Source organism: Rhinoraja longicauda, chromosome 1 (genome assembly GCF_053455715.1).
Source record: "Rhinoraja longicauda isolate Sanriku21f chromosome 1, sRhiLon1.1, whole genome shotgun sequence".
NCBI classification, from domain to species: Eukaryota; Metazoa; Chordata; class Chondrichthyes; order Rajiformes; family Arhynchobatidae; genus Rhinoraja; species Rhinoraja longicauda.
This window is the reverse complement of record NC_135953.1, coordinates 124,864,279-124,892,140: the sequence shown is the minus strand read 5'-3', so window position 1 is coordinate 124,892,140 and position 27,862 is coordinate 124,864,279. Positions and strand designations below refer to the sequence as shown.

General features: G+C 42.8%; 1 long non-coding RNA gene across 1 annotated transcript in view; it reads right to left on the bottom strand.

The window, feature by feature from the left end:
* Window positions 1–514: 514 nt before the first annotated feature.
* The window catches only part of LOC144600581 (uncharacterized), a 33,815-nt gene continuing 6,467 nt past the window's right edge, over window positions 515–27,862 (bottom strand). The window contains exons 2-3 of the long non-coding RNA XR_013548157.1: window positions 8,767–8,854; window positions 515–1,067 (exon numbers count right to left, since the gene is read on the bottom strand). This is a non-coding gene — a long non-coding RNA (uncharacterized LOC144600581). The remainder of the gene's footprint in view (window positions 1,068–8,766; window positions 8,855–27,862) is intronic.

The window sequence follows — 27,862 nt, the reverse complement described above, 5'->3', positions numbered from 1 at the left end:
CGCCATATTCAGTTCTTGACCCCTAAAGATCTTGACACTTTGATCAACCTGCTGAAACAAACCTAACTTTCCCACTCTATTTGTGCAAATGAAACCCATTCACCTAGGAAACATTATCTGAAATCTTTCCTGTCCACTCTAATACCTTCACATTTTTCTGTAATTCGCTGTTTCACGTTTGTCCAACCTTTGCTTAGAGCTAATACTATCTAATTCAGGTAGCATTCTGGTAAATCTCTTCTGCATTCTTAAACAATGAGCGATCAGTTGTTTGCCTGATAGCATCACTTGATAGAATGATACTCACCTGCACACTTGCAAAACCATCTGTTCTTCTGGTAACATAAAAAATATGCCAAACATTTTAACTCCCCTTCTTGCCAAACATTTTAATTCCCCTTCCCAATCCCATACTGTCCTCTCTGTCCTGGGCCTCCTCCATGGTGAGAGTAAGGTCACATACTAATTGGAGGAACAGCACCTCATATTTCGCTTGGGCAGCTTACAACCCATGAACATTGACCCGCTGTAGCATAATTTTTAAATACCCAATTCTGTGTTTATCTAGTCTATTCACAGAGAAAGTGCGGCTGTACAATCTGCATTCTAATGAAATATTTGAGTGTGGATACAGAAACAAAAACTATAAAATCAAACCATCGCATTTTATATTCATGGCAGTGGAATAAGAAGGTCTTATTGATGACTCTTGATTTAGTTGTTGCCTCTGCCTCGAGCTGAAGCCAGGAATCAAGTTGATGTCCAGCTGAGAAAACATTTTTGAGTGAGAAGTCTGTAGATAAAGGCTACATGTTTTCTGATCTGGAGGAAGAGCTCCCTTCCTGTTCCAACAATGCCCTCCATTCTATACAGGAACACAGGATCTTGATGGGAAGCCATTGGAATTATCATTATATCAACTAGAGGGGAAATAGCCAGACACATTGAACTCTTAACTGAGAGATAAATGCTGATTAAATTCTCATAAAATTATCGACTTGTTCCATCATCTTCATTTCTCTTTCAGTTTGTGGATAGATTGCAAAAGCTGTTGAAAGTCTCAAAATCTGAAATTAAGATAGAAAAGACAAATCAGATGCTTTAGAAACATCACTTACTTCTTCAGGTAGACACAAAATGCTAGAGTAACTCAGTGGGACAGGCAGCATCTCTGGAGAGAAGGACTGGATGAGGTCTCGGGTCGAGACCTTCCTTCAGACTGACCCAAAACATCCCGAATCAGTCTCTCCAGAGATGCTGCCTGTCCCACTGAGTTACTCCAGCATTTTGTTTCTACCTTCGATTTAAACCAGCATCTGCAGGTCTTTCCTTTACTTACTTCTTCAGTATTTATAGAAATATTTTTTTTTAATTTTAATTTCCACATTAAAAACTTGAATAGTGTTGGATGCAAAGTCAATATTATGTTAACGACAATGGTTTTCATTTGTAAATCTGTACATGCTCTGGCACATTATGTCTAGCTTGCTTGCCTCACATATCCTCCATACTTTGGCTTGGGCTTATTCTGTTTCTTTTCTCCTTCAGCTCAGTTTTGATTTAAAAGCTTTTTGCCATATTCTCTCACACTCATGTGTTCTTTTCCAAAACCTCTCTTTCCTTCCACACTTCACCCTTTGTACAAAAAAACTCCTGAAGGAATTGTGTTTTGGGAATTTTACCTTTTTAAGCCTGTCACCAGATTATCAACTTTTCAATTCCTGTATCAGAAAAAACCCCATATTTTAATTATCACTGGAATGAAAATAACCATCGTTTTTTCAGACAGAAGGAATGAATTCAGTCTACTAAGTTAATTACCACACTTGACTATCAGAATCAATCATGTTACTTCGAAGAAGTACTAAAGGCTATTCTTTACTGATCTGTGGGGAAATTGGAAACAGAAAATATCATTAAGATAGACAAAGTGTGGAGAAGATTTACAAGAATATTCTTAGGTCTTGAGGGGCTGAGCATTAGGGAGAAGTTTGGCAGGTTAGCACTTATTCATCAGTGCACAGGAGACTGAGGGACGATCTTATAGAATCCTGAGGTGAATAGATTGAGTGAATGTATAGAGCCTTTTACCTATGGTAGGGAAATCAAAAACCAGATAGCATAGGTTTAAGATCTAATACAAACTTGGGGGACAATGTTTTCACGCAGAGGATGGTGGGTAAATGGAACGAGCTGCCAGAGGTGATAGTTGGGGCAGATGCTATAACAGCATTTAAGAGAAACTTGAACAGATACATGGATAGGAAAGGTTCAGAAGGGTATGGACCAAACACGGGAAATGGGACTAGCTTACATGGGGCATCTTGGTCTAGGGCCCTGTTGACTCTATGACTCGAAAAATTGAGCTTATTGTCAGTTGGGATCGTAATTACTAGTGACTGAAGAAGTGTAAAGCAAAGGCTACCAAAACAAATCTTTTCAAATCTTTTAATTTTCCTGAAAGGAACTTTCTATTTATTAATTACAAGGAAGTTTCCTTCAGGGTCCATTATGTATCCATTCCCTTGAGATCATTCTTATATGTATAATCTTAGATGGTAGCACTTTAAAATTTGTAGAATTTGCCCAACTATTCTCTCTATGTTGCCACACTGTCACATCAAACCATACAGCATGGAAACAAGCCATTTAGACCACCACACCCATGTTGACCAGAACGGACCGATCTGTATTATTCCAATCTTTCAGCACCTGGCCCGTCACCTTCATATGCTTAATTAGGTACATCTTAAATGCTTTTAGTATCCCTGTTTTCATCAACTCCCTCCAACAGTGCATTGCAGGCACGCACCACTCTCTGGTTGGAAAAGGTCCCCACTCAACTCCCTTATAAATCTCTTATTCCTTAGCCAAAAAATATATTTAAGTGTTTCCAAAATATGTCTGTTTCTGCAGAGGAAATCACTGTAAAAGATGTTGCGTCGAACAAAGTACATCTAGGTTTGTTAGTTTAAATTATCAGGATTACTCCACAAGCTTAGAGGGACAATAATATAATTTGGTATGAATGCAGTAAATTATATATTGAGCATGTCTGTTGTATTTGGAGAATTGTCATGTTTTATGAATAATGAGCTCGTAAGCCATGGAGGAAGCCAAGTCTTTTAACCACCCGCTGACAGATATATTGTGGGATTGCTCACGGGAGCTAGCTTATAGTTTCTAATCTTCACCTTATTCCTCTCAGAAGACCCAGAACATCTATTCTTGTTTACATTCAGCACCCGCTTTCTGCTTTATGGCACCAAATCGGTTATCCTCATTGGTTACCAGAGCTCTTCCTCAGGTCTTAACCAAAGTGTGAGATGTAACGTGATTAACTGCCAAAACATTCATGGCGTCCATCAATAACTACACTGTGCCAAGTACCAATTGCCAGGGATGGTAGAGTCATTTCCACTCCTTAGTGTACCCTTTAGTTTAGGTCTCTGTCTGTGGACTGTGTCTCTGTGTCTCTCTCTTTTTCTCTCTGTTCTTTCCTCACTGCCCCTCAATTTTTCTGCATTTCTTTCTCTCTCTTTCCCTCTTCCTGTCTCTGTTTCTGTCTCTTTCTCTGTTGCTCTTTCTGTCTGTCCTTATAGCTGCATCTTTGTCTTTCTGTCCTTTAAAGGCCCTGTCCCAGTTAGGCGTTTTTTAAGGCGACTGCCGGCGACCGTCATAGTCGTGGCAGGTCGCCGAAAAACCGGCGACTGGACCCCCCTACAACACTATCTATGACAATCTACAACAACCTACCACCTAGTCGACGTCAAGCTACGGCAAGCTACTGACAACCAGCGACCCAATCGTCGCAAGTAGAACGTCCACCTACGACCGCACCTACGACAACCTACGACGACACCTACAACAACCTACCACCACAGAGGCGACAACCTACGACAACCGAAGTCAACCTACGTCCACCCGCAACAAGCTACGACAAGCTACGACCCTGAAGACTGAAGACAACTGAAGACAATTCACGTTTCACCCAGTTTCCCTATAAAAGGGGGCGTACGGTAGGGTTTCCAATCATTCTGCATCATGACTATCTGAAAGTGATGCCATGAGAAACTATGCTGAAATACAATAACTTCATACATCAATTTTCTGTCAAAATGTCAAGAATTTCCTTTATTGATATCCAAACAATTTTTTTTTAAAGGTTGATAAGAACATACAACCGTGCATACAAAAATATTGTAATAAACCAATAAATTTCAATAAACTTCAAACTTCAAACTTTAAAATTAAAACTTTAAACAGAATACATGTGCAAAAACATACAAAACCTAACATCATTTATGGACACATTACACTGATGGATATTTTTTCTTTTAAAAAGATAGAAACATATGGTGCAGTTTGATTAACATAATTGAAAATGGGTTTAACATAAATTAACCGGTGTTATGAGCAGAGTAATATTTTAATAGTGACCATTAGTATAGCATATGGCAATACTAATCATTAATGTAGTAATATTAATTACTAATATCTTTGTTGTTGTTCAAAATAAGCAGAGTAATTATTATGACCAGATTTTTAATTAATGAAAGGGAATATTTTCAATACATAGAATCATTTGCAAATTATGGTTAGGTATGCACCAATCAATTGTTTAATAAATTAAAATTAAAATCTCAAAAGCTTTAATCATGCCTGCTACTGTCCTTGCACCTCCAAGGAATAACTTAATTTTCAGCAAATCCTTGACAAACAAAGTCAATGAATGGTAATTAATTCAACCTGGAGACCTAGTCCACTCCGGGATCAGACCCAACATCTTCTGTGAAGCTTTAGGCTAGACAAAAAAATCAAGGAAACGTGTACTGTGCAGAACATAATTTGAAAAATTTCACCGCCATTGGCACCAATTATGAGGGAATTATGTCAAAACCTAAGGGCGACTGAGTGGAAACTCCAAACCATTGTTTATTTACTTAATAATATTATGCATTTGTTTAATAGACTCAAATGTTGAATGGTAATTGGAAAGGAATACTAAGTCAGCAATCTTTGGCAAGACATCCGCCACTTTAGTTAACAGCTTGTGCTGTAAGATTCTGAAGTGCAAGAAGCCCAAGGCAATGGTGGGCACAGTGCCATAGCGGTAGAACTGCCACCATACAGCGCCAGAGACTGGGTTTGATCCTGACTACGGGTGCTGTCTGTACGGACTTTGCACATTCTCCCTCTGAATGCGAGGGCTTTTTCCGGGTGCTCTGGTTTCCTACCACATTCCAAAGACATGCAGGTTTGTAGGTTAAGTGGCTTCTGTGAAAATTGTAAATTGTCCCTAGTGTGTAGGATAGTGCTGGTGTGCAGGGGGATCGCTGGTCGGCGCGGACTCAGGAGGTGAAGGTCCTGTTTACGCGTTCTTTCTCTAAACTACACTAAGCTAAACTAAAAAAAAATGAAATATTCTGTGTCTAAAGCAGAAATACAGGCATTGTACACTTTTCTTTCAATAACAAGACTTTTAAATGAAGATAAGAAAATGAGAGGTCAGTCCCAGGTTTAGCTCCTGGTTTAGGATATGGATACAAGAGATCCAGAGGTAGTGGTGGTGGTGGGTCGTTCTCAGCATTAGTTGTTGTTGTGGTGGAAGAAGGGAGAATTAGTGGTGTGAAAGCAAATCTCAGGATTTGGCCCAGGTCACCAGAAGGAGTATGGAATGGCTGCAGGGAAGGGGAACCGTAGATGCAGGAATTTTGAAAAGAATTGGGTTGAAGATCACAGTCAGAGAGGGACATCGATCAGACACATAGTTGAGAAAGATAACACAAAATGCTGGAGTAACTCAGCGGGTCACACAGCAACTATTGAGAGAATGGATAAGAGATGTTTCGGGTTGGGAATGGTAGGGAATGCGGGATTTTAAAAATCTGGAAGCAAGAAAAAAACAGGACAATCCAGGGTCGGCAACAGATGTCCTCAGGTGAAGAGGTTCCTTGATAGGCAGAATGTTGGAAAGATACGGTGTGAGCCAAAAGGCATACATAGTTGCAAACTGTGAAGCTGGTTGATGGCCTTTTAGAGGAGGAAGTGGGAAGGGGGTGAAAGGTAGGTGGGGGGAAACTGGTGCAAGGTCAGCCAGGTTTCAGGGAAAGGGAAAGGAAAAGGGGAAAAAGTAAGGGAAAAATGTTGGAAGTGAGAAAAAGGAGGGGGAAGAGAGGTGTTTGTAGAAGTTATCTAAAAATCAAAAGTCCAATGTTCATACTGTTGGGTTGTGAAATATGTGAAGCTACAAGTGAAATATGGGTTGCTGTTTCTCTAATTTACATGTTGCCTCATTCTGGCAATTCTGTCCTCATACCTACTCCCTTGACTCCATCCAGAGATTCTAGCAGTCCTTCCAGGTGAGACTGAAGTCCATGTGCATCTCCTCTAACCTCATCAGTCCATTGCTCCCCTTTATCTCCGCTTTAACTCCCCTTTCTCATTCTCATACTGACCTTTCCGTCCTGGGCCTCCTCCTTTGCCTGAGTGGGGGGCGTCCTCCAGGTAATATTTAGGTGCACAGGAACATTTTCCTTGTTCAATAACCCATTTCAGAAATAGACACAAATAGGGATGAAAACCTATCATTCTCTGAAAGGTGATAAAGAATCATCTGAGGTTTAACTAGAAATCAGGAGGTTTGGTGTCCACATTTCTTTTCAATTTTGCAACTTACTGTGACGGAATTTCGACTTATAGCCTTTGTGTTGCTGAGCCACATGAGAGTATTTAGAATCGATAGGATTGATCTTAACCAAAAGATAATGGATGTGTTAAGCTTAATGAACTTTCCCCATTGCTAATAGTTTTCACGGTCTCAATGCAAAATGGGTCTGATTTTAAGAGTTGAGAATGGGGCACACATTGGGTGGAGGTGCTTGGGTGTGGAGGTTGTGGACAGATCTGATGCATAGATTAACTAACATTTTACCTCTCACTGAGGTCATGCTTGGGCAGGTCATAAACGATCACAATCTACCACCAAAAATGTAAAAATCAGTCGAAATTTAAGATTGTTACTGATATGTTACCATATGATTCTCCAACATAAGATCTTAATGAAATGGAATAAACAGATTCCCATTTAATGTAGAAACAAAGAACCGCAGATGCTGGTTTATACCAAAGGTAGACATAAAGTGCAGGGGTAACTCAATGGGTCAAGCAGCATCTCTGGAGAAAATGGATCGGTGACGTTTCAGATCAGGACCCTTCTTCAAATTGGCAGTCTCAAGAAGGGTCCTGACCCAAAACTTCACAATCTTTTTTCTCCAGAGATTCTGCCTGACTTGCTGATTTATTCCAGCACGTTGTGTCTGTCTTAGGTTCCCATTTAATGTTCAGTGTATACTATTAGAATCATCACTTTTCTCAAAAGCAGCTAATGGAAAAAGTTATGCTTCTTTCCCTGTTGGGATATCGCATTGTCAGTGTGAGGTCCTTCTCTCCAGCCCTGTGAGTCCGGCAGCTGCTCCTAAGCTTTGACTCCCTGCCAAGTTCTTTTCTGGGAGAGACGATGATCAATCATTCAGCCTTGTCTTCCCAAACTGGTGCTCAGGGAGTTGTGGTGGCCGAAGGATGGGGCCTCAACTCGTCAGGCTACATGTTTGACCTACTGCTCTTCAGTTCCTTAATGCAATTTGCCTTTTTGCAAGAAATTTTATCACAAGTGTAACAAGTGCTTATATTGGCTACTACAGGCATCCAATAATTAAAATTCAGAGCTAGTTGATGGTGCGATTGCCAATGAAAAACAATATGCTTACTATTAGCATCCACATGTGCTTTCAACAGTGGAACATAAGGGCGCTCTTGCTGGTGTTAACACTAACCCTGATACTTAGGGGTGGATTTTCCCTTTCCCATTTGGGTGGGTGAATGACCAAGACCTCCAAGACATGTACCCCAAATAATGGTGTTCCTGCACCTTGCTGAAGGTGATCCGCCACACATTCACTGTCCCACTGCCAGTTTTTCCTGATGGATACAAACAGACCCTTGCCTTTGCAGATGGAGCAACATTTATCTTCGTGAATGTCAGAGGATAACAAGCCAGCAATACCAATAACTAAATTTGTAAAACATAAAAATAGTCTTAAACCTTTATTGTGAGTTGCTCATGGATAAGGTGGGAAAAAAATTGGTGATGCCCAAGATGGTGCACCCTCTTTATATACTGTATGTCAATGACTTGGAAAGGGCAAGGTATCACAAAATGCTGGAGTAACTCAGCAGGTCAGGCAGCATCTAGGAGAGAGGGAATGGGGTCGTTTCGGGTCGAGACCCTTCTTCAGACTGATCTCAGGGGGCGGGACAAAGAAAGGATATAGGTGGAGACAGGAAGACAGTGGGAGAACTGGGAAGAGGGAGAGGGGAAAAGAGAGAGACAGAGGAACTATCTAAAGTTAGAGAAATCAATGTTCATACCGTTGGGCTGCAAGCTGCCCAAGCGAAATATGAGGTGCTGTTCCTCCAATTTCCGGTGGGCCTCACAATGGCACTGGAGGAGGCCCATGACAGAAAGGTCAGACTGGGAATGGGAGGGGGAGTTGAAGTGCTCAGCCACCGGGAGATCACTTCGAAAGGGCAAAGTGGGCCGCAGATGTTGGCGATATAACAACAAGCAATGCTCCATGATTACGTACATAATATTTTAACTATGTCTATGCTTTGGGTAAGCATCCATTAATATTTCTTATTTAGCCCTTGCTTGTTTCAGGGAACTTTTCATTTGTTGCAAGGTATTGTTGACAAAATAGGTACCTCCTGCAGTGTCAACTGTAAGATCCCTCTGTCAAACTCTTCCAATCAGACTTCCAGGGTCCACAACTCTCCTATTGCCCTGGTCAACCTGCAAAACAAATCTCATTCAATTTTCAAAAGGTATAGAAGTGTGAAAACGCACATCACCAAATTCAGGGCCAGCTATTATCAGGCAACTGAATCATCCTGCCACAACCAGAGAGCAGTTCTGATCTACTATCTACCTCTTTAGTGACCTTCAGACTATCCTTGATCAGTCTTTGCTAGCTTTCTTTGCACCAAACATCATTCCCTTATCATGTATCTACACACTGTGTCTCGACACATAGGTATTCAGACCCTTTGCTATGACACTCAAAATTGAGCTTATGTTCATCCTGTTACCATTGACTATCCTTGAGATGTTTTCACAACTTGATTGGAGTCCACCAGTGGTAAATTAAATTGATTGGACATGATTTGGAAAGGCACACCCTGTCTATACAAGTTCCCACAGTTGACAGTGCATGTCAGAGCAAAAACGAAGCCATGAAGACAGATGAATTGTCTATAGACCTCTGAGATGGGATTGTGTCGAGACACAGATCTGGGGAAGGGTATAAAACAATCTCTGCAGCATTGCAGGTCCCGAAGAGCACAGTGGCCTCCGTCATTCTTAAATGGAAGAACTTTGGAACCACCAGGACTCTTCATAGAGCTGGCCGCCCGGCCAAACTGAGCAATCGGGGGAGAAGGGCCTTGGTCAGGAAGGTGACCAAGAACCCGATGGTCACTCTGACAGAGCTTCAGAGTTCCTCTGTGAAGATGAGAGAACCTTCCAGAAGGACAACTATATCTGCAGCACTCCACCAATCAGACCTTTATGGTAGAGTGGCCAGATGGAAGCCACTCCTCAGTAAAAGGCATATGACAGCCCACTTGGAGTTTGCCAAAAGGCCCATAAAGGACCCTCAGACCATGAGAAACAAGATTTTCTGGTCTGAAGAAACCAAGATTGAACTCTTTGGCCTGAGTGCCAAAATATATACATATATATTTTTATATATGCATATACATAGACCATAAATGTCGAATCGCCTTTATGGTTTATGTACATCATGTGAAAAATAAGATGAAGAGAGAAATAGAGCGTTGCTTTAAATCAAAGTTGCTTCTGATCCATGAGAAGGAAATTTGAGATCTATTTATCTCTATCTTGCCTCTCACAAACACACACACATTCATACACATTCATACACATTCATACATATATATACATATATATATATATATATATATATATATATATATATATATATATATATATATATAATAAGTTAAATTTGTGCAGAGTGTGTGTTTGAGCAATACAAGAGAAACTGTATAATAGAGGGGGCTGGGGATGAAGGATGGGAGGGAAATGGGCAGAAACAGTAAGAAATAATAAAATCAGAGAAATTAAGCAGGGGGAAAACATTTTAAAATAAAAATAACAAATAAATGTGAGTTGATAGATGAGATTTTCTGCATTTTAATGGTATCATCACACATACTGTTCCCCCACAACACTGATTACACTGTGAGAGGCATAGTGAACGGTGGGTTTTGCCTACTAAAATGGCGGACGTTCTGCTCCTTTGCGTACTACACTTCAGTATACGCAGTGGTCCATCTTGTTCCTCTAGTATCTTTGATTGAGAGATAGCTAACTGGAACTCAACTGTCAAAGTCAGATATCAGTCTGTGCTTCTAGGAGGTGGGAACTCTGATTACTCACTATCTGGTTCTTGACACAAGGGTCTTAAATTGCAACAGAATGTCTAGATAAACCTTTCAGATATACAGTGAAGTCAGTAACCACACAGCCTGAGAAGTTGTCCTCAAAGTCCCTCCAAATTGACGTAACCATGAATATTAGGTGAGCTTGCAGCTGCTGAGGCAATCAACAAGAGAAGGGAAAGAGAAGACTGCCAGTTACCTTGAATCTGGCAGGATATTGAACATCTTGAAATCTTTGACTTGTTGGTTAAGGAGATTGCAATTCAGTTTTAGTTCCCTATAAATGGCATGAGAGACTCTCTTCAAAGCTTCAATTTACAAGTGTTTGTCTCTCCTCAGATTAATTCACAATGAAATTTTCCATTGCAGTTTGAGTCTCTTTTCCTATACGTCTGCTCTGTACCCTTCCCCTTCTTGGGCTGCCATCCAAGTGGCTGAAAAGTGTCACCAAGGACTGAGAGGCTTGTCAGTCTCTGTGAAATGAATCAAGCACTTTGGTATTCTCTTATTGATTTCCTTCCCTCCCATTGTATAGTCATGTTTTTAAAGCCTGCTTTTTAACTTCTAGGTACCCCAAGCTTGCACTGCTATGGGGTATGGCCATGAATACTCTCGAGGATGTGCAAGCACTCTTCCAGGCCTTTGGTGTATACAACTGACTTGAAGTGAGTTTAAAAGTGTGGCTGTTATGACTATCTCATTGGTCAGATTGCTTGGCATCAGTGGGTGCCTGAGAACAGATGGCCTGTCTGCTCTCAGAATTCAGACGTGGCAAAGATATGGGGACACATCAGGGCTAGAGACAATGTCAAAGTGTCAAAGCTATTTGCAAGCCCTTCCTCCATTGCTTATATAGCAGTAGTCAGTCTGTTAACAACTTTAACAATTCACCCTCACTGGATAATAATATTTCAGTAAATATTTTACAAAGGAACTAGCCTTTTTGCAAAAAAAAATGAAGCTTCTGAATTGAGTCCATCATCACTCAACATGCACTCAGTACATTGATGCAATGCCCTGGAATGAATCTTGTCTGTAATGATTCTTAATATAGCTTGTTATCTTACAAGATAAAAGTTTCAAATGACAAAGCTATGATAAAAGTAGTGGAGCTTATGTTGTTAAAATGTTGTGAAGCCATAAAGAGTTTCTGAAAGGTCTGCATGTTCTGGTAATATGTTCAGTGAGTTTCCTCTCGCACAGATGTTAAAAGTGCTGGAGCATCACATGCAATCGGAACAAGGCGTTTGCATAGCAGGATGAAAATAATTGAAGCTAATTTGAAAAGGATACAAGGTTCTGCCAATTGTGAGACATGTTGAACTGATGTCCAAAAAGGTTACTTGTAATTGTTTCCTTCTGTTAAATTACTGCAAAACTACTAAAGCAACCGCATTCTTTTTTATGTTGGTGTTTTTATCTTTACCCATCCAGATTGTCTGGTGATCATAATGTAATGAAACAACATTATTACTGTTCAATACGGCTGACTATGAAGTGTCAATTTTTCTTTATCTAAGATTTGACTTGGGTAAAGACAAGAGCTACAACATAATGGAATGCATCTTTCAATCTCGGGATCTGCTGTTGCTGAGCCTTTAGCAAAAAGCATTACAGTAATAAGAGCTGTGATTATTTTAAATGCACTGAGGAGCAAGCCAAAATCAACAAAGCATTTTAAATTTACTCTTTCTTGGCTTAGAAAAGGTAAATGCTTGTAATCAAAGGTTTGTGTTTATCAAGATATGTAGTTCCTAGTTTTAATAATGCCAATGCCAGGCTTGATGAGCAGATAGGCAGGCATACACTCCATTATTCCTGAAGTAATCTGTTACCAATTGAAATGCCTGCCAAAATAAGGATTGAAAAGCTTTTTTATAAATCACCTCATGGGATTATGTGTAGAGATCTTATATATTTCAAAGCTACTACCAGTACAAAGACCTAAATAGCTTTAAAAATTGTGGTTTCACATGCAACATTTTAATAATTTGGTTCATGAAGATCTGTGGAAAAAATCAATGTAGTTGAGACAAGCATCAAGAGCGATAAACAACTGATTAAACAAATGTTGAAAGAGACCTGCAGCAGAAAAGGATTTAGCACAGGCAGGAAAAATAGTTGTTTACACCAATTTCAATGTGATTCGTTTTCTCGGGACCTTAGTGTTCTCTGCAAAGAAGTGTTTTTATATTTCATAGACTCTGTTGAAAATCATGGAAGGCATAACTTGTTTCCATAACTATCTTATACAGAGTAAAATGTCTGGGGACACTTGACTAAATCACAGCTTCAAGCAATAAATCAGGAATATGTTTTGCTGGGATTTACTTGGATTTTTGATACGTACCCTGTATTTGATACAGTGAATCAAATGTATTGCACCCACCAATCCACAATATTTCTCAATAGTAAAGAAATTTCACATAAGAAACAACAAGAAAAATCAGGCCATTCAGCCCTACAGTGGATATCATCAATCACTTAAAACATGAATAATCTCCATGTCCATTACTTTGTCCTCCATGGCATACCATCCCTTGACACGTTTCTCTAACAAAAATTCATCTGTCTCAGCTTTGAAGAGTCCAGTTAATCCAACATGCTTAGGGTTTTGGAGGAACAAGTTCTGAATTTCCACTATTCTCCATGTGAACGAATGCTTCCTGAATTAATTCCTAAATGGTTTAACTCCATTGTCAAGGCTGTGCTCTCTTGTTCTGGATTTCCACTCAGAGGAAATAATTTATCAAAAGCATTTACCATTGCAAATACTTCAATTAAATTACCTTTAAACCTAAATAAAAGGAAAAGGACACAATTTATTTTAAATTACATTTGGAATTTAATCATTTCAGCCCTGGCTTCATTTTAGCAAAACTGTGTTATACTACTTCCAAGGTCGATTTATCTTTCCTGAGGAACAATGTCCAAACCAGAATAAACTAAGTGGATGTGCTCCAACCAAGATTCTTCCATCACCATGGTGTTTTACTTCCATGCATTTAAATTGCATTTCACTTGAATTTGGCATTTTGCACCATGAATCGACCGGTTAATTACTGCAGTAATTGTATCCAATATATTTCCAAGATTAAAAAAAATCAAAAATAATATTTTCTCATTTGAATCCATCAGACCAACCATTTTCATGCCTTTGCACTTGATTTGTTTCACAGCTTTGCCTATTTTAGCATTCCATTGTTGTTAAATATGTTAATGTTTCCTCAACTGTCCTCTTTAAGGCAAGAAATTCATCGCTCCTCCTCTGGACCATTTCCAGTGCTTCTCCTTCACCGCTGTACAATTTTACCACAGCTCGCAGTTCTGCACAACTCTTGATCTGGTATATCTCTGCTCCCCTGGGCTCTTCTGGATTTCTTCATTGCGTTCTCTCTCTCTCTCCCTCTCCCTCTCCCTCTCCCTCTCCCTCTCCCTCTCCCTCTCCCTCTCCCTCTCCCTCTCCCTCTCCCTCTCCCTCTCCCTCTCCCTCTCCCTCTCCCTCTCCCTCTCCCTCTCCCTCTCCCTCTCCCTCTCCCTCTCCCCCTCCCCCTCCCCCTCCCCCTCTCCCTCTCCCTCTCCCTCTCCCTCTCCCTCTCCCTCTCTCCCTCTACCTCCCTCTCTCTCCCCCCCCCTCTCCATCTTGCAGTCTCCTATTCCCCTGCCTGCCTATCTCCCCATTTCACTGGACTGACACCTCTCTGTCCCTGCCTACATTCCCTTATTCTCTCTCATCTCCGAACCTTGATCTCAGGCAAGCCTTTGACCCCTGTTCTCCCACTGTCACTTGCCTTACACTCCTTGTCCGTCGCCAGACTTTGGGTGTTGCTGAGCTTTCAAGCAGAAGGTGCATGACCCAAACAGTGGATTAAAACGTCTCCGCAGGTCCCGATGAGTATCATCTGCAAATGTATTATCCTGTGCCCTTACAGAGGGAAAAAATCTCCTGACAGCAATTAAAGCATCTGCATTCTCCCACAGAAACTAACATCCTGCAAGTAAGGCAACAACATGAAAACTATAACCATGGGATCACCACATCACACCTTTACATCACGGCACAATGTTTACATAATAACACGAGACCTCTTGCATCTTATTAATGTGAATGACCCCCAGACTTTCCTCAGTGGAAATTCAGAATCTGCTTTTCCTCTCTATGAAACCCTTCCCCTCCCCCCGCAACAAATTTATTATTTGGATACAGTGTGAACTATCTTGAGATACTGGTAGTATAATAAAGTGCTACATAGATCCAAATGTTTATTTTCTCTCTGTATCTATCCACTGCAAAGAAATTGAAATACTGACTCAGGTATCTCCCAGGAGTGTGCCTTGCAAAGTCAGAGAGTCATCCTCACTATAATTTGATGTTTGCTAGGACATTTCTGAAGGCATATGGTTGAAATAAGGAGGCACTAACTCTGTACTCCAATATCCAATGCTGCCCTCTTGTCAAAGTTAAACAGTTACATTGTGCCATGAAGTTGTAAAATCCCCTTTTGTTCCAACACCTGGAAGGCCAAGGGTGAAACCTCAATGCTTTTTGGTCCTTCCTTTTTTTCAGGCTCTGCAATTAAAGAGGAAATAGCTCCCTTGAACAATCTACAGCATGTGATTCATCTGCTTCAGACTGCACAAACATTACTATAGTTCACCATTGCTAAACTATACCAGAAACCCATTTAAGTAAATCTTGTTGGCAATGTGTCAATGGTGTACCACATTGTCAAGTGGATCATAGCACTGAGGAAAAATAGAAGGATTCTTTACAAAATCATTTGATGCACTATAAATACAGCAAGTACTGTACCTTAGCATGTCTGAAATGTTTACTCAAAATCATTTGAAATTCCCATCTTTCACTGTTACCCAACAGCTTGCTTTCCAACTTCTAACATGTGCAGCAAACTAACCTGCTGGCACTCTTTTGGTGTTGGCAGTTCATTTATCTTTATGCTGTCTGCACGCTCTGACGTATTTCTTTTCAATCCCTCAATCATTTTTCCAGAGCATGCTTTATAGTTATAGTCCAAACAATGAACCTTCTGTTGTCATGGAATCCCCCCCCCCCAACCCCCCCCCCCCCCACCCCCCCCAACCCCCCCCCCCACCCCCCCCCACCCCCCCCCCACCCCCCCCCCCCCCCCCCCCCACCCCCCCCACCCCCCCCCCCCCCCCACCCCCACCCCCCCCCCCCCCCACCCCGGAACTAATGCAAGCTGCTTTCGCAGACAAGATTCATCTCTTTTCTCTTTCATAAACCTTCCTTAGTGAAGTGGTTCTCAGTCACTATTGAATCTGCCAAGATAAATGACTTTATTTAGGCAACCATTACATGTTTATATCCGGATAACTTATTGAGTTTACACTGTGAGCTTTCATCAGTGCCGCTCGTGCATTTATTTCAAATTAATGAATGGTCATCTGCTGTAAACTGAGAGTAAAACAGTACTGAGTGTCTGCAGGTAATCAGTCCAGAGAGTGTGACCCATGTTGCTAAATCCCCATCCAGTGGAAGCATTCTCCTTGTATTCCGGCTCTTGGGCCCTGTCAGAATGCTGTACATTTCTTCTGAACTGCATTGAACATAGGTGTATTCAAATCCAATCTCTCCTCATTTGACAGTCCCTCCAACCAGGACTCAGTAAAGGGTAGGTGACCAAAACTACAACACATATGTCCATAATGTGAATTGGATACAAAGCTTTTCATGAACTAGAGAACTCTATTTGAGTTACGCGAGCCAAATGGGTTACAGTGCAAATTCAGTCAAGAACTAGACAATCATTTAAAAGTAACTTTGGAAAGTGACAAGCAGTAAAAAAAAATAGCAGTGTTGGAAAAAAAAACAGTCTAAGGAAAAGCATCCAAGTTCCACATAATCTACCTGCAGTAATCAGACATCGTTGTCTCTTAAGAACGTAGTCTATCCGTTTCACCACCGCTGGCCACTGAAATTGGCAAACAATTGCTTCCATTGACACTTGTGTAATGATACTCTATTAAATTGTGAAGCATACAACTTTAAGTATTTTTTAGCTTGCAGAAACAAAAATAGACATATAGCTCTATTTTTGTTACCACAAACTAAAATACTAAGTAATAATCCTGAAGGAAAATAATCTTAGTTTTTATGAGTCTGCAACTCTCTGGCCACACACCCCTTTTTCCCCATTGACACAATTGTTTTTATAACATGATTTCCTAGAATGCAAAGTTTCTTCAGAGTCACCCTAAGGCCTGAACAATTGCCATAAGGCAATCTTACACCAATATTCAAAACCATGCAATGTCGGCCTTCTTCACCACCTACATATTTGCTTTCAGTGACTGGGGTACAAGGGTATCAAAGATCCTTTTGTACAACATTTCCCAATTGTACCTTCATTTAATGAATGCTCGGCCTTCCTGTTTGTGTTTTGAAGCAGACATCCTTATCCATTTGTATTACATCTGCCATGTCCTTGCCCACTTGCTCATTATGTTTAGCTCACCTTGAAGCCTCACCATGACACACAATTGAGGCAAGTTTAGGTGTAGGGTTATTTATTATTGTCACTTGTCCCAATGTACAGTGAAAAGGTTTGTTTTGCATGCTATCCAATCAAATCAGACAATTTTATACATAAATACAAGCAAACCTATAACACTCGGGATATCACTGGTGCTCTCTGTTCAAGTAGAAGGAATTTCATCTACTCCTCATCTCTGATTACTCTGACTACTGCCAATTTGCCAAGGTGAGGAGGCAGTGCCAAGGCATCTTAAAGTGATTGTCCAATCTATGAAGCGAACCAGGCAGCTCATGAGAGAGGGATAGCCTGATCTCATCACTTGCAAGGAGTGTTACACTGGGCTTCCCATGTGAACCAGAGACCTTCATTAATCAGAAAGGCTTTCACTCCCTGGACATCCAGCAGCTGTGAGAACTTCCCATGGCCCCGTGGGAATGAGATCAATCCCATTCCCATTGCCATATTCTCCACAAGTTCACATGAATCATTTTGGTTTAGCGAGACCATGCTGCCGGCCATAGTTCAGCTGCCACGCTGAATGGAGGCTGGTGTTTGTTAGCCAAGAGCTATTCCTCCTTCCTTGGCTCATCAGCCTTCCGTGCGTTTGATCATGCCTCACAACTCCGACATTCAGCAACCAGGTAGCAGACAGAGAGTGGCATCAGGGCACCACAATGACACAGCGGTCGATCTGCTGCCTCACAGTGCCAGAGACCAGGGTTCAATCCTGACTACAGGGGCTGCCTGTGTGGAGTTTGCATGTTCTCCCTGTGATAGTGTGGCTGTGCTCTGTGGTCTGGTTTCACCCCACATTCCAAAGATGTGCAGATCTGTAGGTTAATAGGCTTCTGCAAATTGCCCCTAGTGTGTAGGATGCAAAAGGAGGATAACATAGAACCTGTGTATGGATGGTTGGTGCGATATCTCTAAACCAAACTAAACTAGAGGGTACTTAAGATGAGATTCTAATGCCAAGGTGAATAGGATTGGCCTGTGGTATTTGCCTGCTGATGGTCCTGTGTAGAGGGTCTTGCTCTTCATTGATGTCTCATGCATTCTGCGTAAATCTGCACAATAAATGCACAGCAATATCTGAGCACCTTGATCAGTAGGATGGGTCATATATCAGCAGATAATGTTGCAGAGCATAGAAACATAGCAACATAGAGAAATAGGTGCAGGAGTAGGCCATTCGGCCCTTCGAGCCAGCATTGCCATTCAATATGATCATGGCTGATCATCTAAAATCAGTACCCCGTTCCTGCTTTTTCCCCATATCCCTTGATTCCTTTAGCCCTAATTCTCTCTTGAATCTAACTCTCTCTTGAAAACATCCAGTGAATTGGCCTCCACTGCCTTCTGTGCCAAAGAATTCCACAGATTCACAACTCTCTGGTTGAAGAAGTGTTTCCTCATCTCAGTCCTAAATGGCCTACTCCTTATTCTTAAACTATGACCCCTGGTTCTGGATTCCCCCAACATCGGGAACATTTTTCCTGCATCGAGCCTGTCCAATCCCTGAAGAATTTTATGTTTCTATAAGATCCCCTCTCATCCTTCTAAATTCCAGTGAATACAAGCCCAGTCTACCCATTCTTTCATCATATGTCAGTCCCGCCATCCCGGGAATTAATCTGGTGAACCTACGCTGCATTCCCTCAATAGCAATAATGTCCTTCCTCAAATTAGGAGACCAAAATTGCACACAATACTCCAGGCACGGTCTCACCCGAGTTCTGTACAACTGCAGTAGGACCTCCTTGCTCCTAAACTCAAATCCTCTCGTAAATGAAGCCCAATATACCATTAGATTTCTTCACTGCCTGCTGTACCTGCATGCTTACTTTCAATTACTGATGTACAAGCACTCCCAGGTCTCGTTGCACCTCACCTTTTCCTAATCTGACACCATTCAGATAATAAATTGCCTTCCTGTTCTTGCCACCAAAGTGGATAACCTCACATTTATCAACATTATACTGCATCTGCCATGCATCTGCCCATTCACCCAACCTATCCAAGTCACCCTGCAGTCCCATAGCATCCTCATCGCAACCCACACTGCCGCCCAGCCTTGTGTCATCTACAAACTTGGAGATGTTAAATTTAATTTGCTCGTCTAAATAGTTAAAATATATTATAAATAATTGGGGTCCCATCACCGAGCCTTGCGGCACCCCACTGGTCACTGCCTGCCATTCTGAAGGACCTACTCTTCGCTTCCTGCCTGCCAACCAACTCTCTATGTCAATACCCTACCCCCAATACCATGTGCTCTAATTTTGTACACTAATGGAACCTTGTCAAAGGCTTTTTGAAAGTCTGGAACCTTTCAAAGGCTTTTTGAAAGTCCAGATACACCACATCCACTGGCTCGCCCTTATCCATTCTACTTGTTACATCCTCAAAAAATTCCAGAAGATTAGTCAAGCATGATTTCCCCTTCATAAATCCATGCTGACTTTGACCGATCCTGTCACTTCCAAATGCGCTGCTATAACATCTTTAACAATCGACTCAAGCATCTTCCCCACCACTGATGTAAAGCTAACTGGTCTATTATTACCTGTTTTCTCTCTAACTCCTTTCTTAAAAAGTGGAGTTACTTTGGCTACCCTCCAGTCCACAGGAACTGATCCAGAGTTGAGAGGACATTGGAAAATGATCACCAATGTATCCATGATTTCTAGGGCCACCTCCTTGAGTACTCTGCGATGTAGACATCAGGCCCTGGGGATTTATCCGCCTTCATTCCCGACAGTTTACCAAACACCATTTCCTGACTAATGTTGATTCCCTTCAGTTCCTCCCTCCCACTAGATCCTCTGTCCCCTAGTATTTCTGGGAGATTGTTTGTGTCTTCCTTAGTGAAGACACAACCAAAGTACTCATTTAACTGTTCTGCCATTTCCTTCTTTCCCATCATAAATTAACGTGTCTCTGATTATAAGGGACCTACATTTGTCTTCACTAATCTTTTCCTTTTCACATATCTGAAGAAGCTTTAAGAGTCAGTTTTTATATACCCTCATTAGCACCACTTACTGGAAGCGTCAGAGATAACCACCTTAGAAGTCATGGTTTTCAGCCTCCTACCAAGTTCTCCATAGTCATGTTGCAGGACTTCCTTCCTCTTCTTACCCACGTCATTTGTGCCTACATGTACAACCACTTCCAACTGCTCCCCTTCCCTCTCGAGAATGTACTGAAGTCGGTCCGAGGCATCTTGGACCCTGGCCCCAGGGAGGCATCATCGGGTCTCGCCTGTCGCCACAGAATCTCCTGTCCGCACTTCTGACAATGGAGTCACCCACTATTATGGCTTTGCCTGACGTCTGTCTCGCCGGTCGAGTCTCAGCGCTAGGATTCTAGTCACAGACCTGTCCGCCGCTCGGACTGCAAGCGTCGTCTGCCCCTGGCATGAGGTGTACCCGTTTTCAAGAGGTACTTCCACCGAGGTCTCCCGCACTCATTTTATCTCCTTCCTTTCTGTCTCTAACAGTCACACCTGTACTCTTGAAGTGATGACCTGACTGTAGGTCCTTTCCACAAAGCTTTTGTCTTCCCAGATAGACCGCAGGTCATCCAGCTGCTGCTCCAGTTCCCTAACTCAGTCCCTGAGGAGCAACATCTGGACACAGTTCCCACATGTGTAGTGGTCAGTGACACCAGCAGTGCCCCTGATTTCCCACATCCTGCAACAAAGGCACTGCAATAACATTCCTACCATCACTAGGTCAATAAGTTTAAATATTTAAATTAAATTAAACACACAACCGATTAAAGATAGCCTCCTCGCCAAAGACTCGCACTCCACCTCAACAAGGCCGCTTCCAATAGGCCACTCTGCTGCACCTGAACTTAATTTTATCTAATAAAGTCAACTATCTACTCAACTAATTAGGATATCTCAGCCAATCCACTCACTCACTGGGCTGGCTGCTGCTCCTCTGCGACCTTCAAGGTAATTGCCTCTCTCATGAGCTGTCTTGGTTCATTTCATAGCTCGGACAATCACTTTAAGATTCTTTGGCACTGCCCCCTCACCTAGGCACATCTGTGGAGGTTGGTGAGTTATTGTGGATCTTCCAAACTTCCTAAGCCTTTCAAGGAAGTAGAGGCATCGGTGTGTCTTTTACTCCGAGGAATTTGGAGCTTTCAATCATCTGTACTTTGGCGCCATCAGTGTATACTGGGTATGTGTACCGTTTTGCTTCCTGAAGTCGAGCACAATCTCCTTTGTCTTGCTGATAATGAGGGAAAGGTTGTTGCCTTGACAGCAGGTTACGAGGGGCTCAATCTCCCTGTCATTTTTGTCACTTTTTGATATCTGGCCCACTACGGTGGTGTTGTCTGCGAATTTGTAAATTGTGTTGGATTTGCATTTGGCAGCATTTGTGGGTATATAAGGAGTAAAGAAGGGGGCTGTGAACACATCCTTGCAGAGCATCAGTGTTGAGGTTATTGCAGAGGATGATTTGTCATTTATCCTCATTGATTGTGGTCTGTTGGTCAGGAAGACGAGGATCCAGTTGTAGAGTTGAGTGCGTACTCCAAGTTCCACGAGTTTGAAGATGAGCTTGGATGGGATGATGGTATTGAAAGCAGAGCAGTAGTCTATTAACAGGAGATAGACACAAAAAGCTGGAGTAACCTTCCTCAGACATTAGGGATAAGGGAAACGGGAGATATAGACAGTGATGTGGAGAGATAAAGAACAATGAATGAATGATATGCAAAAAAGTAACGATAATAATGGAAACAGACCACTCTAAGCTGTTTGTAGGGTGAAAATGAAAGCTAGTGCAACATTGGTGGGGGAGGGATAGAGAGAGAGGGAATGCCAGGGCTACCTGAAGTGAGAGAAATCAAAATTCATACCACTAGGCTGTAAGCTGTCCAAGCTAAATATGAGATGCTGTTCCTCCAACTTTGCATTTAGCCTCACTCTGACAATGGAGGAGACTGAGGGCAGGAAGGTCTGTGTAGGAATGGGAAGGAGAATTAACGTGTCCAGCAACCAGGAGATCAGGTTGGTTCAGGTGGACTGAGCGAAGGTGTTCCACGAAACGATCGCCCAGTCTGCGTTTGGTTTTGCCAATGTATAAGAGTCCACATCTTCAACAATGGATACCATAGATGAGGTTGGAGGAGGTGCAAGTGAACCTCTGCCTAACCTGAAAGGACTATTGGGGTCTCTGGACAGAGTCGAGGGAGGAGGTGTAGCGACAGGTGTTGTATCTTCTGCGGTTGCAGGGGAAGGTACCTGGTGGTTTGGGTGGGAAGGGGTGAGCTAACCAAGGAGTTGTGGAGGGAAAGGTCTCTGTGGAAGGCGAAAAGGGGTGGAAATGGGAAAATGTGGCTAGTGATGGGATCCCATTGGAGGTGGCAGACATTTCGGAGGATTATGTGTTGTATGCAACGGCTGATGGGGTGGAAGGTAAGGACCAGGGTGACTCTGTTACGACGAGGGAGAGCAAGGGCAGATCTGCAAGGTACTGAGGAGACACGAGTGAGGGCCTCATCTATGATGGGAGAGGGGAACCCCCGTTCCCTAAAGAATGAAGACATCTCGGATGTTCTAGTACGGAACACCTCATCTTGGGAGCAGATGCGGCCTAGACGGAGGAATTAAGAGTAGGGGCTAGAGTCTTTGCAGGAAGCAGGGTGGGAAGAAGTGTGGTCGAGATAGTTGTGGGAGTCAGTGGGTTTGTAATAGATATCAGTCAATAGTCTACTTCCTGTAATGGAGACAGTGAGAGCCAGAAAGGGGAGGGGGGTGTCAGACATGGTCCAAGTAGTCTGACATAGGGGCCTCTCTTATCCAGGTGTACCAGGGATGAGTGTAGGACCAGGGAGATGGCATCGTCTATGGACCTGCTGTGGTGGTGGGTGAAGCAAGTGGGTCAAGTTTGCTTGGTAGATTGGTGCTAGGTGGATTTAATACACTCCATAACCAGCCTCTCGAAACACCTCATGATGGTGGATGTCGAGGCCACTGGACAGTAGTCATCAAGGCTTGAGATCTTGCTTTACTTCGGCACCAGGATGATAGTTGTCTTCGTGAAGCAGATGGGTACTCAGAGCGGATGAGGAGTGATTAAGGATGTCCGTGAACACTTCCTCCAGTTGGCCCATGCAGTTCCTAAGGACGCGACTAGGGATCATGGCTGGATCAGTTGATTTCCACTGGTTCACTGTCAGGAAGGCCGATCTAACCTCTGCAACAGTGACTCTGGGAAGAGGTGCACGAGTGTGATGGGACAGATGTCATCGCCCTGTTGGCCTTCTTCCTAAAGCGAGCTTAGAATCCATTGTTCATCAGGTAGGGCCGCACTATCACCAGCGATGTTGCCTGACTTGGCTTTGCAGCCAGTTACCTTATTCAGACCTTGCCTTCATCTGCAAGTGTCTGAATGATTATACTGGGACTCATTTTTGTCCTGGTATAATCCCTTGGCATTCTTGATGGCTGTGCGAGGATCATAGCGAGCTTTCTTGTACTACTCGGGATCGTTTTACTTGTTTCCAGCGGACCTAGCCTTAACCTGGGAATGGACCTCGCGGTTTCCCGGTTGGGCAACTTTCAGATTGTCTTGTTCGGCACACAGTCTTGCTTGCAGTTGCTGATGAAGTCAGTCACGGCAATGGTGTACTCATTCAGGTTGGCTGCAGATTCCCCGAATATGGACCAGTCCACTGACTCAAAGCAGTCACTTAGGATGTCATCCGCATCTGCCAACCAGCATGAACAACTCTCTGTGCCTGATCCTCCTGCTTCAGTTTTTGTTGTAGGCAGGCAGGAGGTGATCAGATATCTTGAAATGTGGCTGAGAATCAGAGCGGAAGGCATTTTTGTGTTGATGTGTAGAATGGTCGAGGGGATTCTGGCCCTTGGTGGGGCAAGAGACATGCTGGTAGTATTTTGGCAGTATGCCCCTGAGGTTATAGACAATAGACAATAGGTGCAGGAGGAGGCCATTCAGCCCTTCGAACCAGCACCGCCATTCAATGCGATCATGGCTGATCACTCTCAATCAGTACCCCGTTCCTGCCTTCTCCCCATAACCCCTTACTCCGCTATCCTTAAGAGCTCTATCCAGCTCTCTCTTGAAAGCATCCAACGAACTGGCCTCCACTGCCTTCTGAGGCAGAGAATTCCACACCTTCACCACTCTCTGACTGAAAAAGTTCTTCCTCATCTCCGTTCTAAATAGCCTACCCCTTATTCTTAAACTGTGGCCCCTTGTTCTGGACTCCCCCAACATTGGGAACATGTTTCCTGCCTCTAATGTGTCCAATCCCCTAATTATCTTATATGTTTCAATAAGATCCCCCCTCATCCTTCTAAATTCCAGTGTATACAAGCCTAATTGCTCCAGCCTTTCAACATACGACAGTCCCACCATTCCGGGAATTAACCTAGTGAACCTACGCTGCACGCCCTCAATAGCAAGAATATCCTTCCTCAAATTTGGAGACCAAAACTGCACACAGTACTCCAGGTGCGGTCTCACCAGGGCCCGGTACAACTGTAGAAGGACCTCTTTGCTCCTATACTCAACTCCTCTTGTTACGAAGGCCAACATTCCATTGGCTTTCTTCACTGCCTGCTGTACCTGCATGCTTCCTTTCAGTGACTGATGCACTAGGACACCCAGATCTCGTTGAACATCCCCTCTTCCTAACTTGACACCAGGTTGGCTTTGGCTTGTGTACGAAGGGACTGCAGATACTGGTCTACACTGAAAATAGACACAAAGTGCTGGAGTAACTCAGTGGGTCAGGCAGAATCTCTGGAGAAAAGAACTAGGTGACATTTTAGGTTGAAAAAGATCTGCCTGACCCGCTTTTTTTTAGAGATACAGCGCGGAAACAGGCCTTTCGACCCACCGATTCCACGCCGACCAGCAATCCCCACACATTAACACTATCCTACACACTCTAGGGACAATTTACACTTATAACAAGAATACAAAACCCAAGCTAATTAACCTACAAACCTGTACATCTTTGAAGTGTGGGAGGAAAACGAAAATCTCAGAGAAAACCCACGCGGTCACAGGGAGAACATACAAATTCCGTACAGACAGCACCCATAGTCGGGATCGAACCTGCGACTCTGGCACTGTCCGCAACTCTACCGCTGTACCACCGTGCCGCCCGTTACTCCGGCATTTTGTGTCTATCCTGAGGTTGGCTTGATTGAAGTCTCCATCTACAATGACCATGGCTTCAGGGTGTTTTGTCTCAAGGCTATTGATAGCGGAGTACAATTCATTCAGAGCAAGCTTGATGTCCGCATGGGGAGAGTTCTGTGGACTGCTGGCCGGATACCTGAGGTGAATTCCCTCGGCCGGAGGTAGGGTCGGCACATCACGGTCAGATATTCTCTGTCCGGGGAACATGAACTCGCCAGGACCGTTATATCTGAGCAACAGGAGGTATTTTGAAACACCATTCCCTCTCCCTCCCTCCCCCGGGCACTTAAAACATAAATGCATCTTATATAATTGATTTTGGTGCACCTTGCCCTAAGATGACACAAATTCAGTAAGGCAAAACATCAAAGTAACATTGAAGTCAAATTTCAAAGTTGTCAAGAAGCTTTTGAAAATGTGATTTTGTTGCTCCTCAAAGCTTTGATTATGTTTGATATCCATATCTGTGCACAATAAATAATAAAATAAAGTTTGCCTTGCCTTCATTTTTATTTTACTTTTTCCTTCCTTAACAATTCTTGGTAAAGTTTTCCTTTTCATTTTCTATCCTTGCAGTCATTACTCTCTCTCTCTCTCCCTCTCTCTCTCTCTCTCTCTCTCTCTCTTTCTTTTATTATTCAATTACAGAAAGTCTCCTGTTGATTTGGACCACATGAATTTTCCCACAATAATGAGCTGAGCATGCTATAGATAGGAGCAAGAAAAGAATCCTGCTCTCCCAAGGGCAGAAGCTGGAATACAGTTCTGCCAGAGAGGTACATTTGGAGAAGGACCAGGATATGTTGGCCTCGTGCCTTGGTAATAATATGATGACAAATTATGCTCAAGAGGGCTTGGTGTTTCTTGGGCCCACCTCTTAATGTCATACAGGCCTTGGGGGCTTATTTAGGGAACTCTGGAGCAGCCCTGGGAATCCTTTGCCGCTTTCCCTTGGGTGGTCCAGTGATATTCACCCCTGCTGAGAGCAGATAGTGGGATCATTGTGAGCTTATTTCTGAGCCCAAGATAGAGAGGCCATTGTGAGCTGACTGAGAGGTCGAAGGTTGTTACGAAATGAAATGTCATTGAACCAGCGAGATTGATATCTGCAAACATTTGTTGCTCGAAGGGAATTATTAAAAATGTGTGCGTAATTTTGTTTGGAGCAGACCTGATACTGATGGGTTTAAACATAGACTCGTTAGAAGGAGGAGGTCAGATGAAGGGGATGATTGCATGTTCAAGAAGTTTTAGTGGTGCTTTGCAAGGTCCTTGTTTTTTTTGTGGAACAGAGTACTGTTCATGGATGAAGAAATTGAATCTAGTGGAAGATCTGGTTTTGTATATTTTAAGTTCAAAGAGAAGACACATGAACAGAGACATAGCAAACACTGAGGACATACATACCATTTGACTAAGATATTAACAGGAAGACTGAACTGCGAGTGAAGGCCTCAAGCAAGAAAAGAGTCTGTCAGGAAGTCTAGTTTGTGACTATGGTTTGACTAGTGATCTTGCTCAAGCAGACAAATAGGACTATTTGTTCAAGACTGGTGATGATTACTTCTCAGAAAAATCCACATGGACTCTGCCTGGTTTGGAGAGACAAGCATGAGGACAGTACCCTGGATGAGACCCGGCTACTTCAGCCAGGCTGAAACAAAACAGACAGAGGTCCAGTGAGTAGGGGGAGTAGAGCCCACAGCAGTTAGTTGCGGTTAATCAAGTTTTAAACAAGTCCACATTAGATATCAGAGTTCGAATACAGTATCTGTTTCATAACATGTTGAGTCACTGACTAGACAGAACTCTGGTTCTAAAACTTCTGATACGTGTCATCTCTTTACGAATGGAATTGAAAGAGTTAAAAGAAGAATGCTTAGTATTTTGGCATCAACAAATTGGGATCTGCTCAGCATGCAGTCACTCAAGCAGAACCAGTCTTGGAGTACACTGGTAAAGATAGAGGCCACGGGAAACATCTCTAACGGCGTGTAAGACAGAGCTTCAAAGGGGAAGGATTGGAGAGGGGCAGCACTGTAACAGCTGGATCCTGTAACAAGAGTATACATTAGAATACAGAGGTGATTTCCGCAATCTTGAAAGGGTGAGAATATCATTAAGTGTTCAGGTTTCTGGAAAAGGATCAAAAGAAGCTAGTCTGTCTGTCACTGTGTCAGTGAATGTGCAACTAATGATGTTAGATATATAAGTTAGAGTCACAGTCATTGAGTTCTACAGCACAAAACAGGCCCTACGCACTATCGTGTCCACCCGAGCTGTCCCATTTGCCTGCATTTAGCCCATATTCCTCCAAACCTTTCATATCCACGCACATGCCTGTTAAATGTTGTAATTATATCCTCCTCTGCCCACTTCCTCAGGCAACTCATTCCATATAACCATCACAGAGTGTGTGAGGGCAACTGGCCTTAGTGAAGCTGAAACACAGAATCAAGAGATGTCAAGAGAAGGCCTGGTAAGGGGACATATCAGTCACTGGAGCAGATATTTGGAAGCTGTGCTGCACTACTGAGGATCGAGAAACTATGAGACGTATGCCCAAAGTAAAACTTGATGGTCTAGTGTGCTGAGGACTTCAGTGGTGCCAGACTTGTA